This window comes from Capricornis sumatraensis, chromosome 1 (genome assembly GCF_032405125.1).
Source record: "Capricornis sumatraensis isolate serow.1 chromosome 1, serow.2, whole genome shotgun sequence".
In the NCBI taxonomy this organism is placed as follows: domain Eukaryota; kingdom Metazoa; phylum Chordata; class Mammalia; order Artiodactyla; family Bovidae; genus Capricornis; species Capricornis sumatraensis.
The window spans coordinates 64,336,127-64,349,449 of record NC_091069.1 but is presented as its reverse complement, the minus strand read 5'-3'; positions in this window follow the sequence as shown (position 1 = coordinate 64,349,449).

Genomic DNA, 13,323 nt, shown 5'->3' with positions numbered 1-13,323 from the left:
CTCCGGGAGTTGGTGAGGGACAGGGAGGCCTGGCGTGCTGTGATTTATGGGGTTGCAAAGAGTTGGACATGACTGAGTAACTGAACTGAACTGAACTGAACTGAACTGAAACTGCCTCCATTTTAAAAACACAACATAAATCTGTGTGTTTGTGCTAAGATGTGTCTGACTCTTTGTGACTCTATGGACTGTAGCCTGCCAGGCTCCTTTGTCCATGTGATTCTCCAAGCAAAAATAATGAGTGAGCTGCCATTTCCTTCGCCAGAGCATCCTCCTGACCCAGGGATCAAACCAGACCAAGCATCCTGGATTATCAGGCAATTCTTTACCACTAGTGCCACCTGGGAAGCCCAAACCTAAATCTAACCTCTCTAATGTGTCTCTGGAAAAAAAAGAAAAACATCTCTCTCAGTGTTTCTTACCTTTTCATTTCCCCCATAAGATTTTGTCACCCTTGTTCCTAAAGGTCACACCTCTCCTGCACCAGGGTTCCCTGCTTCCTCTTCTCCCTGCCTCAAGCATACATAAAGATTCTTGGATATTCTTCTCAGAGGAGAGGCATCCTCAGGCTGACCACAAAACTTTACCAGTATATGAATTATAAAACAGAAAAGAACACAATGACAGAAAATACAGATAACCTGAAAAATAGTCACATTTTCAATGTGTAAGGTTTTTATTTCAAGGATTCCAATAAAAGGAGAGCAGGGCCTTATATTCTGGGTATAAGGAGCTCCTCCTTAGATAAAAATACTTCATCTGGGGAATTGATGGTGTAACTCCAGAGATGGATTTTTCTTCCCTCCAAATTTCTGGACCAACTGCCTGTCAATTCTATTTTGTTTTCTCATCTTTTAGGATGTGTCTATTTAAACTCTTCAAAATGGAACATTGTCCTGGTTCAGCCCTCCTGAATGGAATGTTTTATACACCTTTTCCAATTGCCAGTCTGAAAAAAAGTCACCTTTAAATATAGTGCAGTCTTGACCGATAATACAGGGATATAGGATAATGCCGTGATTCAATTCCTAGCCATGTTACGCACTGGCTGTGTGGCCTTGAGCGTATTACTTTACCTTTCTGTGTCTCGGTTTCCTATGTTATAAAATAAGAAAATAACAGTACCTACTTCGTAGTGTTTTAAAAGAATTAAGTGAATTATCTCAAGTGGGTACTTAGAAAAGGCTTAGAGTCTTGTTATTGTTGTTATTAACACTGTAGCACACAGAAGAATGATCTATTCATTCTTAGCTCATTTTTAGACTTCAATGGAATAGTTAATCATGTTCTATCATATTTAACTCAGATGTACCCAAAGTCATTGTCAGGGGAATTATCTTGCAAACATGAACCTATGGTAGTTACATAACACAAAGATTCCAGATCACTCAAAACAGTTCATTCAGAAAACATTGGTTGGTCACATAGTATGTTCCACATACTGTGTCAGGTGCTAGAAATGTAAAGGTAAGGAAAAAAGCAAATGTAGGCACAAGCCCTACTCTCATGAAGAAGCAAGGATCAGTGTAGATGCTTAATGAAAATGTTTCTGCTTTATTGACTATACCAAAGCCTTTGACTGTGTGGATCACAAGAAACTGTGGAAAATTCTGAATACCAGATCACCTGACCTGCCTCTTGAGAAATCTGTATGCAGGTCAGGAAGCAACAGTTAGAACTGGACATGGAACAGACTGGTTCCAAATAGGAAAAGGTATACGTCAAGGCTGTATATGGTCACCATGCTTATTTAACTTATATGCAAATTACATCATGAGAAACGCTGGGCTGGAGGAAGCACAAGCTGGAATCGAGATTGTCGGGAGAAATATCAATAACCTCAGATATGCAGATGATACCACCCTTATGGCAGAAAGTGAAGAAGCACTAAAGAGCCTCTGGATGAAAGTGAAAGAGGAGAGTGAAAAAGTTGGCTTAAAGCTCAACATTCAGAAAGCTAAGATCATGACATCTGGTCCCATCACTTCATGGGAAATAGATAGGGAAACAGTGGAAACAGTGGCTGAGTATTTTGGGGGCTCCAAAATCACTGCAGATGGTAATTGCAGCCATTAAATTAAAAGACGTTACTCCTTGGAAGGAAAGTTATGACCAACCTAGACAGCATATTAGAAAGCAGAGACATTACTTTGTCCACAAAGGTCCATCTAGTCAAGGCTATGGTTTTTCCAGTAGTCATGTATGGATGTGAGAGTTGGACTGTGAAGAAAGTTGAGCACCAAAGAATGATGCTTTTGAACTGTGGTGTTGGAGAAGAGTCTTGAGAGTCCCTTGGACTGCGAGGAGATCCAACCAGTCCATTCTAAAGGAGATCAGTCCTGGGTGTTCATTGGTAGGACTGATTTTGAAGTTACAACTCCAATACTTTGGCTACCTGATATGAAGAGCTGACTCATTTGAAAAGACTGTGATGCTGGGACAGATCGAGGGCAGGAGGAGAAGGGGATGACAGAGGATGAGATGGTTGGATGGCATCACTGACTCGATGGACATGTGTTTAGGTGGACTCCGGGAGTTGGTGATGAACAGGGAGGCCTGGCATGCTGTGGTTCATGGAATCGCAGAGTCAGGCATGACTGAGTGACTGAACTGAGCTGAATGAAAATGTTGTCTGCTCTGGAATCACACAGTATAGTAGTGACTTTCCAAAGACTGTCCCCATCCAAATATGCCCTTAAGTATTCACGCCCTTGTGCAGGCATCCCACTCACCATATTGGGTCTAGGGGTGGCCATGTTTTGTTTTTTGCTTCTGTTTGGGGGGCTTTTAATTTATTTTTCAGTGAAAGATAATGACTTTACAGTATTGTGTTGGTTTCTACCATACATAAACATGAATCAGCCATAGGTATACTTATGTCCCCTCCCTCTCGAACCTCCCTCCCACCCCTCTAGGTTGTTACAGAGTTTTGCTTTGAGTTTCATGAGTCATACAGCAAATTCCCATTGGCTGCCTATTTTACATATGGTAGTGCTCTTGCCTGGAGAATCCCAGGGATGGGGGAGCCTGGTGGTTGCCGTCTATGGGGTCGCACAGAGTTGGACACGACTGAAGCAGCTTAGCAGCAGCAGTGTGTATGTTTCCATGCTACTCTCTCAATGTGCCCCACGCTCTCCTTCCCCCTCCCCCTCAGTGTCCCCAAGTCTGTTCTGCATGTCTGCATCTCCATGGCTGGAGTGCCACGTTTTAACCAATAGGATGTGGTAGGTGTAACACAACGCCAGTTTCAGTCTAAGCCTTACAAAAGCCTGACAGGCTCTCTTTGGTGCTTTTGGGGAGTCTTGAGCGATTGCATCAGTGATCCAGCCACCCTGCTAGAGACATCCCATGGCAAGGGGATGTGGAGAGGAAGAGGGAGACGGGGAGCGAGAATCAGTCATTCTCATGGCCCAGCGGACCTCAGCTTTCCAGTCAACCCTACCCAAACCCTGGACGAGTGAGCGAGGGCTCCTGAATGTTCCCATTCAACTTGCTTGTGGATTCACCTAATATCAGTGGGACCCAGGCAACCCACAGAATCATGACAGGCTATAAAATTCTTTTTTCATTTAAGATACAGATTTTCAGGATAGTTTGTTAGAAAGACTATGTCAGAACATTTTCTTTGCCATTTATAGAGGGATAAACTTGGTGAAATTATTTAACTTTTATAAGGTTTAGATTTCTCAGCTCTAAAATGGAACAACAGTAATACTTCACAGAGGGGATGTAAGTGTCAGATATAATACATGTAAAATTCCTGGCAATTGGTGTAGATAAAAGGTAGCAATTATAAGTGATCAGATGCTGTTAGTTTTCTGACCCACTCCCAGGAAGATTTTCATTTTAAGTCACGATCCTGAAGACCATGTGTCTACCCTCAAGTTGCTATTCATATTTGACTAAAGACGGCTTCTTCCCTGTATGTGGATAAAGTCAGGGCTGCATGGGAACAGCTTTCACTCCACACATGCAATTCAGGAGATAAATGCCTGTGTGGAGTAAAAGTTGTATTTTTTAAATAACCTTCTTGCTTACTTTTATATAAGCAAGATACACATTCTGTTGTTATGCCAACATGAAGTAATTAAAATTATTGCTAAACATGGCCACACAAAGTTGTCACCCTTGCCTCCAAGTGAATGCTTCCTGAAAATGTGTGGAGACTTGTAAAATATAGGATGTTTGGGGTTTGGCAAATCTCCTTTATTTTTCCCGTCATCACTCACCTGGTATATAATACCTGCTCCATGAATACTGAAATATTACAAATGTTTTCAAAATAATATTAGCTATGAAAAGACCTCTCAAATTTCTCATCTGATTAGTTTCAGTCTAAATTCCCATCCACAGAGTTTCTGTATATGTGTATTTTTGAAGCTTGAGCTTCTTGTACCCTTGTTCCTGCCACAAGTTGCCCATCCAGTATACAGCCACAGAGAACTTGAAAAGAGTTCCTGGAATTCTAAGAGACACATAGGATTAAAGAACAAGGAGGCAAAAGATAAAAGTAGTTGTAACTATTCATTAGTTTTTGGTACATCAGATAATTTGTGCAGTGACTCTGGGGCTTTAATTGAATCATTTTCCTACCTTGTCTTAATTTTAATTATGCAGCAATCATTTTTACCAACCTGTGCAAAGGAACCATATAAAAATCTGACATGACAATATACATTTACCTAAGCTCCAGAACTACAATGACCTACAGGCAATTAGTTATTGCCTCCAGCACTGAAGTGACCAATTAAAGAGTTAACGAAATGCCCTCCAAATCACCTACATGGTCAGGATTTTTGGACTGCCAGGAACATTGCACTTCAACTGATATAATTTTTGACTGACTGATTTAGTAAGTCTGCATCTGCTGAAATTCCAGACTCATGCCTGTAAAATTGAGGAGTCAGGTTTTATGAGGTGCTTTCACTGTCATTAAAGATGATCCCACCTTAGCCCTTTTCCTAACAAGACAATCTTGCAGCCATCATTAAGAGGCATAATCCTAGCTTGTCATCATGGAAAAAAATGGCTCCCTAGGTCAGTGAAGATGGTACTGAGTTCATCTCAAGGATGTAAGACATTCATTCTTATGGCTATAAGAAACTAAATATAAAGAAGGAAGAAAGGAGAGAAAGGAGGGAGGGGAGGAGGGAGGGGAGGAATCTGATATTTGAAAATATCTTTTTAAATTTAATGCTTAGATTTAAATATTTTGAAGGTTTAGTAGCAGCTCTTCTATAATTCAGATATTGAATAAACTCATCAGAAATGGAAGCAACCATCACTATTGTGACTGATTTTTAATTGTGCCAGGCTTTGCTTGAGATTCTCTCTCTAAATGCAGAATTCATACTAAGAGTTTTGTAGGTTATAGTCTCCTGAAACTAAAGCTTTATATAAGGATTCATTCAATATGTGATTCCACAAAGATGTGCAAGTGGAGTGAAGACACAGACAGGAAGGGAAGGATGCCAGTGTGGTGTAGATTTCCACTGTGCTCAACTGTGTGGTCAACTGGAGTTCAGTCCTACTGGAGACAACTGGATGCCGGTGTGGACCATGCTGAGCTGTCCCACCTGAGGGCTAAAAGAGCTGCTATATTTATCTACCAATTCATGTTAGACTTCCCTGGTGGCTCAGACAGTAAAGCATCTGTCTACAATGTGGGAGACTTGGGTTCGATCCCTGGGTCGGGAATATCCCCTGGAGAAGGAAATGGCAATCCACTCCGGTACTATTGCCTGGAAAATCCCATGGACAGAGGAGCCTGGTAGGCTACAGCCCATGGGGTCACAAAGAGTCAGACATGACTGAGTGACTTCACTTTCACTTTCATGTTGGTCACTGGCCAACAGTGCACTTAGGTATTGGCTCCACAGCGTTCTTGCCTTCCCCATAAAGAAGGCTGGACATATTCCAACAGCCAAAGAAAACCCCCCAGGGAAGTTGGGGTGCTTACGGCAGAAAGCCCTCAGCATACACAGAATAGTGAGTACTGAGCATTAAGTGGCTGCTTGAAAAAGATGATCCAAAATTAACTGTGTCTGAGCATTAGCAAGTTTTGTGTGGGGCTTACTTCATCTAGTCCAATCCATACAGTGCGTTTGTCATACCTTGCATATAAAAGTGATTGTATCTGCCCATTGTTATCCAGTTTAATCTCTAGGAGCTGCTCTTGGTGTCGAAAACCTCTGAGCATCACCTTTACCCTCTGGGACCCACAATGTGAGTGCAAAAATGAGGCACAAGAAGCAACATGTGCTCTATCAGAGAGCTCATGAATTCTCTACATCACATATTTGATTTGGCTGGGCACTTGACTGGGGTATCCATATGGGAAATATGCTTGTCAGATTAAACTGGGACAGAAGATCTATTAACTAAATACGTTTATGAGAAGCAAGGAACATAACAGACAAAGCTGAGACACGAAAATTAGACCAAAGGAAACCATGACCAAAATCCTTCTCTAAACTACTTTTGCTGGGACCCAGACATGCAGATTAAACACCACAACGATAAAGACAGAAAAATTGAGAACCACATGGGCTATGCTGTATCTTGCTTTTGGATGAAAGCCCAAATCATGCAACCTAAAAGGAGCTCTCGACTCCTGTTGTTATTCTTAGCTGAAGAGTCAGTTCTAAAGCGAGATCCAAATACCACAGGAAGAGAAAACCTTTTCCAGAAGGCTTCTCCTTCCTGATTTCTTGGCTGTACCCCCCAGGATGCCGTCCATCAGTCCGTCAAAATGCATGGAGCACTTGCATGGAGCAATTCAATGCATATCACTTCATCACCTACTACATGAAAGCATTAGGCCCCAGTCTAAGGTCCAGAGAAGCTTAATGGACTGCAGGGTTCTGAGTTCCACACCTGCTGGAGACGGGCTGATGGACAGACTAGTTAAGTGACTGAACTAAGTGAACCCAGCTCCTTTGTGGACAGTAACTTTGTCTTCTGTACCCTGTAAAACCCATACCACCTCTGATGCTTCACGCAGGTTGTGGATACTCCATAAATGATTGCTGATGTTGATGGCAAGAAATTAAAACAGTGCAAAAACTCATCAGTATGCCATAGTAAGATCTGTAATTCTTAAAGTGCTGCAACAGTTTTTTGGGTTAGGGAAACACACAGATGAACAGAACTCCTTACCACTCCCTAGGGCTATTCTTTGGATGGGAGCTGCAGTCCTAACTTACAAAGCTTAGATAGTTCCACCTCACTGGGAAGACTTTCTAGATTATGAAACAAGTAGTTTTTCTTTCACTTTTCATTTTCTCTCCCTTGTTTCCCTCCTGTGATGCCAGGTAATCTTCGGCTCACAAGAGGAAGTTTTGGCTTCTTTCTTCAAATTTTCTTCATATTTACCTCCATCCTTTAATATTCTGATTATTATATTTTTGTTAATAAAGACTTCTCACTGTACTTCTGCTGTCTTTTATACATCTTAAATGTGAGTCTTGAGAGTGTTCACTCAGATCCAAATTGGTGCAATCAACAGGCGTATGCTTTAGGCATCTTACTGATCAGTTATATTTTAAATCTGAAATTTTGAAATAACTTAGAATTTAGTACATTCTTTGAACTTGAACAAATATAAATAATTTCATGAACAGGTCCACATCTATATAGTTGTTATGGATTGAGAACACAATTTACCATTAGAGTAAAAGTCTGTTACCATGTCTCAAGGTCAGAAGGCTTTGAAGTTACACTGCCCAAGTGCCCATCTGCTACTCTTTCTGTGACACGGCCCCATCTCCTCTAATCAACAATGAGAAAAAACTAGTTTAACATCATGTAAGAGCTTGCACCACAGTTGGAAAATATGCTTAAACTATTAATACCTTGTGATTAAATAATATATTAAATTAACATTTATTTGTAAGTATAAAGTTGTCAGACAGCAAAAGTTCTCTTAGACGCCATGAAACTGTTTTTGGGTGACAGTCCTTCAGTGCTTAGAATATGCTAGAAAATAAGGAAAATGTAAAGCACCAATGCCACACGGTTATTTATATGTGCTTGTGATTGTGTGCACGTGAATGCATGTGATTATGCCTCAGTGTGTATGTGGGTAATAGGGCATTAACACCATCTCACAGAAGCTGCTCTGCTTTATGAGTTGGGATTTGTTTTTTAAGAAAATCAAGCCATATTTTTTTTCTTCCCATTCTCAAAGATGAAGCAGTTTACAGATGCTGAGTCCTTTTTTAGGAATAATTCTCAAAGCATCATTCAAATATCCTTTGAGCTGAGCACACGATATGCACATCATGAATACATATAATCACTGCATGGTCCTTTGTGAAGATTTTGAAAATAGCATCTAAAAGAGCCATCCGTGGGGCTTCATCTGAGGACATGCACTTGGTGAATGTGGCCAAGCCAATTCTGGCCACTCGTTTCCTCTTTCATGGGCCCTGCTCCATTCCTATGGTCCTTGTAGAACATTTCAGTAGTCCTAATAGTTAAACATTAAGCCACAATTTCTGGACCGCTGTATGAATCGTATGTGTTAGCCTGATCAATGCAGATGGCACTTGTCAATTTGCAACACATACCATACACATAGATTTTTTTTTTTAATGCATTATCACCTTAAAACTAACTACTTTCATTCTCTTCTGCTGGCTTGGGGTTGATGGGACTAAAATTCCAGACCCTAATGTTGTGGGCTGTGGAACTGATATTTATCTACCAAAAGCATTTGTAAATGGCCAACATACAACTTAACAAAAGCAATTCAATCATAAAAATTGTTTCATGCTTTCACTGTTATTCATCATTGACAACATGCTTTTAAACTTTTTCTTCAGAAGGATAAAACAAAGATTTTAGGAAATTCGTGGTTGAAACTGTGAAATTCATAGTTTGAAACTCAGAAAACTTAGCCTAGAAGGCCATGTATCTTTTTCTCTTTTCCCATTTGAGATATGGGAAGATCTGAAACTATTTGCTTCTTTATCCCATTTTTACCCTTTTATTGCATCTCCCTATCATGAAAATCTAGGATGAAAAACACCAGATTCATAAGGTAAAAATCTTACATTCTTCAGTTTAGGGCACCTAAGGTTTTGGATAAACTCTTTCATGTGAACCTGAAGCTCACTTACCCAAGGTGGCACCCCAAATGACTTCAACTACCCCCAATCCCTTTTTCAGATCTGATGGTTTTCAGGTGAAGTAACAGATATCTAAAGTCATGTGTTATTTGAAATATAAAGGAGAACATGAAATATTTGTGTCTTATTATCATTTTATAAATATTGTCTTTGAGATTCAGTTTCCATGGGGGATTGGTTCAAGATTTGCATGGCTACCAAGTCTAGGGATGCTCAGGTCCTTAGACTGCCCTCCAGATCCATGGGTCTCACTTTGGATTCTGTCAAACAAGAATCATAAACACAGAACTACAGGCTTGATGGCTGGTTGAATCTGTACATGTGGAGCTCACAGATATGGAGGGTTGACTGTATCATGCTCTGGGTCACTACAATATAGCTATATAGGATTCTCTGCCTGGGCAGTGCTTCTCAACATTTTGGGGACAGATTAACTGCTACTTTGGATTTAATCTTTAATGTGGCACCTTTAATGTTCCCAAGTTAGATTAGTCGTTCCCCAACTATGTACCTCCATTTCAGCCTATATTGACCATTCTAAGTATATATTACCTTTGTTTATGAAAATTACTCAGCACATGGGAAGCACTTAGACTAGGATCTAGCATATCACACTCAAGATACATTAGACATTATTATTCTCACTATTAACTTTTCTGATTCCTCAATAGTCTTCCTCGCCAAAATCTTAACTTGTTTCTGTCTTGTTCCCCCATGCTGCCCTTTACCTAGGGCTGTGCCAGGCACATGGTGAGTGGCAAGGAACACTGGATGAAAGAAAATATCACAGCTATTACACATATGCATTGGTATTTAGATTCCATACTTTCTATGCTTCTCAATACAATTTCCCACCAAACTCCAATAAAGATTCTCTTTTTCTAATTTTTTTTAAAAAAATGAAAAATGAAGGAATAGGAGAGAGAGGATAAGAGAAAACCTGGTGCAAATAAAGAACTATCAGATATTCCATTACTGTAAGTAATGGATAGTTAGGATTATGTAGGGCTGGTAAGAGGTTTTTTTGTGTGTATGTGACTTTTTAAAAACTGCTGCAGCTTTTAGTATATTGCCAGGATCTGAGTTCTTGTTGGTGTTTCACAAAAGGGAATATCATACTTTAAAAACACATGTAGGCCTATAATTTAAATAGAATACTCTTCATTTTCCTTCAGAATTACTGTTTGAGTTTCCTACCATGTTGTAGGACTGATCTGTAGACTAGGAAAATGGGGACAAGAAAGTGAGTTCACTCTAAGGAAATCACACTGTGGCTTTACATAGCATTCGTTACAAGGTAGGTTTCATTACCATTGAATCTCTGGCTTTCCATTGGTACTCACGCTTCTTTTGTTCTGGTGAAACACACACATACACAACAATGTTTCTGCTTGTATCCACATTCTAAAGTTCACATCTTCCGGTCCTCACTAACCCCTACTTCCAGTATAATCCCAAATTTGTCCCCACGGAGAACAAACCCTAAAGCTTGGAAGGGGACATCCTGGGTCCAGTGGTTAAGACTTCACCTTCCAACGCAGGAGGTGGGAGTTCGATCTGTGATCTGGGAGTTAAGATCCCATAGGTCTTGTGGCCAAACAACAGACAAACAAAAAAACCATAAAGCAAAGCTTGCAGATATAAAGGGGTTACCACTCACTCCAAAGCATCTGTAGCCTTTCTCTCAACAGCAAAGTAAGTAGACTTCCTTCTAATTCTGCCCAGACTCTCTGCGTTCATTTGCCATCATTTGCCAACTGGGTATAAGTACATGATTCATCTTGTTCACACTTTTATTTTTAATTTAATTTTCAGCCTCTCTAGAACATGTAAGTGGCTCCCTCCCTTGGGAAAGAGCAAAAAGTTTAGTAATTTTATGATGATAACACCTTTGTTGGCAATATCTGATGATATACAACCCATGTAAAGAAGGTTATTTTCCTGAAGGAAGATTTTCTCCTTAAGTTCAGCTATAACAGAAAGTAGGAAACAAACTTTTCAACACTTATAGCCCCTGTAACTTGAACATAATATTTTTCCCAAATAAGATTGAAATTTTGAGAACCCATAATATCCATATCATATATCATTGAGATATATGTGTCTTGTTCTTTTGTTTTCTAAGCTAATTCTTTACTTTCATAAAGTAAATTTTTCATCATCAGGGATTTTGTAAAGATCCCAAAAAGAGACATTTCTTTCAGGAAGTGACCATTAGGACAGAATTATAAATAGCCAAATACACTTGGATTAATATAAATGTCCTTCATGGGACAGTTTGCCCTCACCACAAGTGATTCTTTAATAAGACTGAGCAATTTACCTGAGAAAAGCACTTGACTGAGACAGAATCTGTGTCACTTGTCCAAAAGGGGGACTCAGACAAATATTTTCATCTGGCTCTTGCTCATTACCTGACTCTAAGCTACACATCAGCCATATTTTTATCTACCACACGTTAAGCATTGCTGTAATTTGAGCAGACTACAAAGTTCAAGAGCATGTGTGCCGTTCCACCTAGTGGACAGTTGATTAGATGGACTTCCAAGGCATGGATGAATGAATTAATCTGGTTCTGGAAGAAAAGAGAGCCAGAAGAAAAGTAATGCTATCAAGTACCAGGCAGTACTAGGATGAGTAGTACAGTCTTTCTCTAAATCTTGGAATCAGGCCGGGGTCACTAATTCTCATTAGCAACAGACCCAGCTCCTTATCCCACACAGGTCCTATGGAGCTGAAGAAGATGAATCTGATCTGCCAAGACAGAGCTTGCATTTAATCTAGGGAGGGAAATGGGGACACCTACACCCAGCCAAACCTTCCTCTGGGTTCTCTCTTTGGAACCAAACAGGGTGTAAGAGTAGGGGAAATAAAATGCAATGAGAAAGATGGAAGATAAATTATGAAGATAGACAAGACTGCAGGAGAGCAGATGAGGAAAACAAGGAAGAAGGAGGTAGGGGTGTACCGGAAAGCCCGAAGTGAGAAAGTCAAAGACAACTTTTCAAGGAACATTAGTTTGTTTTATCTCATTTTCCTGGGCCTACTTATTTAATGGCAATCTAAAAATCATTTAATCACTACATATTTACTGAGACCTACAATAGGCCAGGCACTGCATGACAAACTTTGCTTACACAATTTTGTTTAATCTTTGTAGCAATATTGGGTGGTGGGCTGTTTTACACATAATTGTAAGGTTTAGAAAAAAAGTAAATTCCTCCTCTACTTTGTGGCAAAGTCATAATTCAGTTCCAGGTTTGGCCGAATCCAAAGCTTAAGCACTTTCTATTACTCCAGCAGAGTAAAAATAGTAAGAGAGGGGCTCATTAACTTCTGCAAGGGGGTATTTCTTTTAAATCAATAATTTTAATAGAAAGACCAGCGCTGGAACAATGTATTGCTTTAGGGGAAAAAAAAAAAAAAAAACCCACGGAGATGAAGGTCCAGGAAAGGACATTCCTCATTTTAATATTTCTTGTGAAAATTTCGAACAGGAGAAGCTTTGGGACTATATTTCTTAAAAGTTTCATGTGATAAAGCACCTGGAAATAGAAATTTTCATTGTAAATCAACCATGAAAAACTGACATAGAAAATGTAAAGTGTGTAAAATGTATACTGTGTGCCAAATTAGACATCATTACATATCATGTCCTAGCTAGCAAGCACCCTTTCTAATGAACATTTGCAAAAGAAAAACTTAAAATTGAGAAAGTAATGTGTTGCATATTATTTTCCTGTAGTGTCTCCATGAATGTCTTTGTGCCTTTTTGGGATGCCAGGTTTCCATGCAGAATTTGAGAACCCACACTTTGGGCAATGGGTTGTCTCATAATGGGCTTGAAGTTTTGAAATATAATTCAAATATGATTTGAAATATATACAGTTGTTAAAATTGTGAAACCTTGCAGAAGGTTTGTCAAAGTTACCGACTTTATCACTTTGGGCTTTCTGGTACACTCCTACCTCCTTCTTCCTTTTTTCCCCCATTTGCTCACCTGCAGCCTTGTGTTTTTTCATAATTTACTCCCATCCTTGTCTGATTACAAGTATAAGAAGCTTGAGATTCTCATAGAGAAGCTCAAATCCTAACGTCATTGGACGGATAGAAATCTAAGTGTACAAAAAGTCATAGAGGGTACTTCCCTGGCTGCCCAGTGGATAAGACTCCATGCTCCCAGTGCAGAGAG